Raw genomic sequence first — 6,105 nt, forward strand, 5'->3', positions numbered from 1 at the left:
TTTCTTCAGTGATCTCTTGGTTATTTAGTAACGTATTGTTTAGACTCCATGTGTTTGTGTTTTTTACGTTTTTTTCGCTGGAATTGATTTCTAATCTCATAGCGTTGTGGTCAGAAAAGATGCTTGATATGATTTCAGTTTTCCTAAATTTACTGAGGCTTGATTTGTGACCTAAGATGTGATCTATCCTGGAGAACGTTCCATGCACAGTTGAGAAGAAAGTGTAATCTGCTGTTTCTGAATGGAACGTCCTATAAATATCAATTAAATCTATCTGGTCTATTGTGTCATTTAAAGCTTATGTTTCCTTATTAATTTTCTGTTTGGATGATCTGTCCATTGGTGTGAGTGAGGTGTTAAAGTCCCCACTATTATTGTATTACTGTCAATTTCCTCTTTTTTAGCTGTTAGCTCTTGCCTTATGTATTGAGGTGCTCCTATGTTGTTTGTTTATATATATATATATTTTAAAACAGATTAATTCATGAATTCAACAAATATTTCTTTCTTTCTTTCTTTTTAAAGGAAACGCTATTTATTTCTTTATTTATTTGGCTGTGTTGGGTCTTCATTTCTGTGCAAGGGCTTTCTTTAATTGTGGCGAGCAGAGGCCACTCTTCATCATGGTGCGCAGACCGCTCACTGTTGCGGCCTCTCTTTTTGCAGAGCACAAGCTTCAAATGCACAGGCTCAGTAGTTGTGGCTCATGGGCCTATTTGCTCCGTGGCATGTGGGATCTTCCCAGACTAGGACTCGAACCCGTGTCCCCTGCATTGGCAGGCAGATTCTCAACAACTGTGCCACCAGGGAAGCCCTGCATATATATTTATACTTGTTATAACTTCTTCTTGGATTGATTCCTTGATCATTATGTAGTTTCCTTCCTTGTCTCATAACATTCTTTATTTTAAAGTCTATTTTATCTGATATGAGTATTGCTACTCCAGCTTTCTTTTGATTTCCATTTGCATGGAATATCTCTTTCCACCCCCTCACTTTTAGCCTGTATGTGTCCGTAGGTCTGAAGTGGGTCTCTTGTAGACAGCATATATATGGGTCTTGTTTTTGTATCCATTCAGCAAGCCTGTGTCTTTTAGTTGGAGCATTTAATCCATTCTCGTTTAAGGTAATCATCGATATGTATGTTCCTAAGACCATTTTCTTAATTGTTTTGGGTTCATTTTTGTAGGTCGTTTTCTGCTCTTGTTTCCCCACTTAGAGAAGTTCCTTTAGCATTTATTGTAGAGCTGGTTTGGTGGTGCTGAATTCTCTTAGCTTTTGCTTGTCTGTAAAGCTTTTGATTTCTCCATCGAATCTGAATGAGATCCTTGCTGGGTAGAGTAATCTTGGTTGTAGGTTCCTCCCTTTCATCACTTTAAGTATATCATGCCGCTTCCTTCTGGCTTGTAGATTTTCTGCTGAGAAATCAGCTGTTAACTTTATGGGAGTTCCCTTGTATGTTATTTGTCGTTTTTCCCTTGCTGCTTTGAATAATTTTTCTTTGTCTTTAATTTTTGCCAATTTGATTACTATGTGTCTCGGCGTGTTTCCCCTTGGGTTTATCCTGTATGGGACTCTGTGCACTTCCTGGACTTGGGTGGCTATTTCCTTTCCCATGTTAGGGAAGTTTTCGACTATAATCTCTTCAAATATTTTATTGGGTCCTTTCTCTCTCTCTTCTCCTTCTGGGACCCCTATAATGCGAATGTTGTTTCGTTTAATGTTGTCCCAGAGGTCTCTTAGGCTGTTTCATTTCTTTTCATTCTTTTTTCTTTGTTCTGTTCCACAGCAGTGAATTCCACCATTGTCTTCCAGGATACTTATCCATTCTTCTGCCTCAGTTGTTCTGCTATTGATTCCTTCTAGTGTAGTTTTCATTTCAGTTATTGTATTGTTCATCTTTGTTTGTTCTTTAATTCTTCTAGGTCTTTGTTAAACATTTCTTGCATCTTCTTGATCTTTACTTGCATTCTTTTTCCAAGGTCCTGGATCATCTTCACTATCATTATTCTGAATTCTTTTTCTGTAAGGTTGCCTATCTCCACTTCATTTAGTTGTTTTTCTGGGGTTTTATCTTGTTCCTTCATCTGGTACATAGCCCTCTGCCTTTTCATCTTGTCATCTTTCTGTGTATGTGGGTTTTGTTCCACAGGCTGCAGGATTGTTGTTCTTGCTTCTGCTCTCTGCCCTCTGGTGGATGAGGCTGTCTAAGAGGCTCGTGCAAGTTTCCTGATGGGGGGGGACTGGTGGTGGGTAGAGCTGACTGTTGCTCTGGTGGGCAGAGCTCAGTAAACTTTATTCTGCTTGACTGTTGATGGCTGGGGCTGGGTTCCCTCCCTGTTAGTTGTCTGAGGCGCCTGAGGCGACCGAACACTGGAGCCTACCCAGGCTCTTTTTGGGGGCTAGTGGCAGACTCTGGGAGTCTCACGCCAAGTAGTACTTCCCAGAACTTCTGCTGCCAGTGTCCTTGTCTTCATGGTGAGACACAGCCACCCCCCACCTCTACAGGAGACCCGCCAACACTAGCAGGTAGGTCTGGTTCAGTCTCCTATGGGGTCACTGCTCGTTCCCCTGGGTCCCGATGCTCACACAACTTTGTGTGTGCCCTCAAAGAGTGGAGTCTCTGTTTCCCCCAGTCTTGTCGAAGTCCCGCAATGAAATCCTGCTAGCCTTCAAAGTCTGATTCTCTAGGAATTCCTCCTCCCGTTGCCAGACCCCCAGGTTGGGAAGCCTGATGTGGGACTCAGAGCCTTCACTCCAGTGGGTGGACTTCTGTGGTATAAGTGTTCTCAGTTTGTGAGTCACCCACCCGGCAGTTATGGGATTTGATCTTACTGTGATTGTGCCCCTCCTATCATCTCACTGTGGCTTCTCCTTTGTCTTTGGATGCGGGGTATCTTTTTTGGTGAGTTCCAGTGTCTTCCTGTCAATGACTGTTCAGCAGTTAGTTGTGATTCCGGTACTCTCACCAGAGGGTGTGAGAGCATGTCCTACTCTGACATCTTGAACCAATCTCAGGCCTTCTATTATCTTTTATTTCTAGTCCTATCCCATGCCCATTATTTCAGGCAGTCTCTCTTTTCCTTGAAGTATCACTTTTTCTGGAAAAAGGCAATTTGAAGTTATTTTTTCTGCAAATATTAGTTAAGACAGTCTTAAAACTCATAAAAACTGAGGGTATCATTTTAACCCAGGATTTCTTAACCTTGGCACCATTGCCATTTTTCGTTAGATAACTATTGTGGGGACTGTCCTGTGTGCACAGTTGGATGTTTAGTAGCATCCCTGGCCTCTACCCACAAGATGCTCATGGCACTCTTCCCACCCCCCTCCCCCAGCTGTAATAAATAATGTCTCCAGATATTGCCTAATGTCCCCTGGGGGCAGATCTTCCCCTCCACCATCATCAAGACCCACTGCTCAAGCCTATCTCAGTGGAGACACTCGCATCTCTCTTAAAGATCTTTTTTTTCATATCTAAGATATATGTGGATAGAGAGAAAGCAGTCATGTTACTGAGAATAATTCTCTCTACTTACTCCTTTTTCCCTTTACTCAGTTCGTTTCATTACATTTTTCTTCTCTTCTTTAAGTGGTATGTGAGATTGTGATATCTTCAATAACGAACTGCTACTGATATCATAAAGCTTGTCTCTGGAGGCAGCGTAGAATCCTCTTGAAGAGCATGGCTTTGGTTAGATTTCTGGTTTTGCCATTCTTGGTAATATGATGTTGGAAAAGCCACTGGATCTCTCTCAGATTCATCATAACCTGTAAAGTGGGAATAATGACACCTACTTCATTTGGTTATTGTGAGGATTAAGTAAAAATATTACTTAAGCATTTAGCATAACTCCATTCATAATAAGTGCTCAAGTAGTACTATTCACATATAATAGAAATAATTTTAGAGACATATTTTGAAAATCTCAACATACCCATAGAAACATGCCAGTCATAAAAATGATATTAAGCTATTCAAAATACAAATTGAGATGCTCAGTTTTGTTCCTTGCCAAGGCAACAAAAGGGATAAAGGAAAAATTAGCTTTCTGTTTGGACTGTGGGAATTAAGACAATTATTGCTATAATGGAAATCATATTACAGTATATGAGTATCAAATCAACATGTTCTACACCTTAAATTTACACAATGTTATATATCAGATATATTTCAATAAAAAATTCAAAATAAATGCATTACAGAATGGCAAAAAAGTCATTTGCTAGCTTAAATATTTTTTAAGTGTGTGTGTGTTTGACAAAATGGAGAAACTTTACTTTGAACACTTGAAGTACACACTCAATACAATTCTGTTGATAAAAAGAATGCTGGAATAAGATAATAAAAATGTAAAACATGATCCTTACTGATTAAAGGACTTTAATTTTCCACTATGAAATTAGTTTATTAAGACTAAATAAAAAGATTTTGTGCGTATTTGCCATTTTAAATTTAGTCTTTTTGAGAAATTTTCTGAGACCCTCTTTCTAGATTCAGCTTCTATGTGAAGCCTTTCCTGGGTACCACAGGTGTTTTCAAGATCTCTCTTATGTGCTCCCATACACGGCCTTTATATTTCCGTTTAGCATTCTCTCTATTGTAATATGACCAACAGTTTGCATGTCTGTCTCACCATTAGCTATCTATTCCTGGCAGAAAGAATCATAATTATCTTTCATCTCACAAGCCTAGCACTCAGTCATTGTTGGTTAAAGAAATTTTCAGGTGAAAAAAATAACTAGACTTAAAATGAAAAGATTGACTGGTGGTGAAGTTTAGTAATTAACACAAGTGGAGCTATAAGAGTTCCATATCAATGTAATACTTTGATTTTTAAAAATAATAAGTTTAGGGCTTCCCTGGTGGCGCAGTGGTTGCGAGTCCGCCTGCCGATGCAGGGGACACGGGTTCGTGCCCCGGTCTGGGAGGATCATTAATCAGTAAATCAATATCGTTCAATGAGCAAATGTGTATTGGGTGTTTATGGTTTGCAGGCACTATTTTAGGTGATGGAGAGACAGTAGTGAACAAAGCAGATAAGATCTTTGATTTCCTGGAGCTTAATAAACTCCAATATGTGAGGCATTATGCTTTCTCAGTCATTCACAAAATGACAGGTATACACATGAGTCAGGCACACATTGAACTAATTTTTGGAAAGATGAATGATATTTTCTATGTACTGTTAATAAGAAGTGAACTTGGAGTTATTTCTTGAACTGACCTTTAATATCTAGGAATTTCTGAAGATGGAGTTACATTTACTTTGTAAAAGGTCAACTTCACCTAGTATGGGGTAATTTTTATTTTTTGCTTTCTTTCTTTGTGCTGTTGCAGTTTTTGTCAATGGCTGTTTAGATCACAGGTGGCCCATCGTGTGGTGTCAGTACTTCTCTGGTGTCAGTATTTCTCCAAGGCAAGAGAATGGGTAATAGATTTCAGTGGCTTCTTTCAGAAATAGAATTAACTCAGTTAGTTATTCCCATGACAATGTTGTGTAACAAACCAGCCCAAAACTCAGTGGCTTAAGATAATAGCCACTTAAGTTCATGAATCTGTAGGGTCAGCTAGGGTGGCTCTGCCATATACTGCATATCTCCATGCCCTAGTCTGCTCTGCATGCCTCTCAGCCTCCCTGGACAAGTGGGCTTCTCCAGGGCGTGTTCTCCTCATGGGGATGGCACAGAGGACATTCACAAACACTTGAGCCCTCCTGACAACTAGGCTGGAACTGGCACACTTTTATTTCTGTCTACACTCTTTTGGCCCAAACAAGCCAAGTGGCAAAGCTCGGGCTCAAAGGACAGGGTAGTACCTTCCACTCCCAGTGAAGCAAAGACAAAGGTGTAGATGCTAGGAGAGTAAGAATTGGAACTGATAATCAATCTGTCATAATGATCCTATGATTTCCTTTGGCAGAATAACAGAGAGATAGAAATAGATGAGAAACTACACTTGTTCAGCTATTTATTTTGCTATACTGAAGGCACTTGTCTAAAAAGAGGGTCATTTTGGAAGTTTTATATATAGGAATTTAAAAATTGGTGGGCTAAATATGTGTGATCATATAATCTCTAAAGTCATGTTTTTCTAATTGTGAT

General features: G+C 39.6%; 1 protein-coding gene across 2 annotated transcripts in view; it reads left to right on the forward strand.

Annotated features, from left to right (window-relative positions):
- VNN1 (vanin 1) overlaps positions 1-6,105 on the forward strand; it is a 40,922-nt gene that overhangs the window by 29,101 nt on the left and 5,716 nt on the right. The gene's annotated exons all lie outside the window — the stretch shown is intronic.

This window comes from Neophocaena asiaeorientalis, unplaced genomic scaffold (genome assembly GCF_003031525.2).
Source record: "Neophocaena asiaeorientalis asiaeorientalis breed wild unplaced genomic scaffold, Neophocaena_asiaeorientalis_V1.1 scaffold5, whole genome shotgun sequence".
Taxonomy (NCBI): domain Eukaryota; kingdom Metazoa; phylum Chordata; class Mammalia; order Artiodactyla; family Phocoenidae; genus Neophocaena; species Neophocaena asiaeorientalis.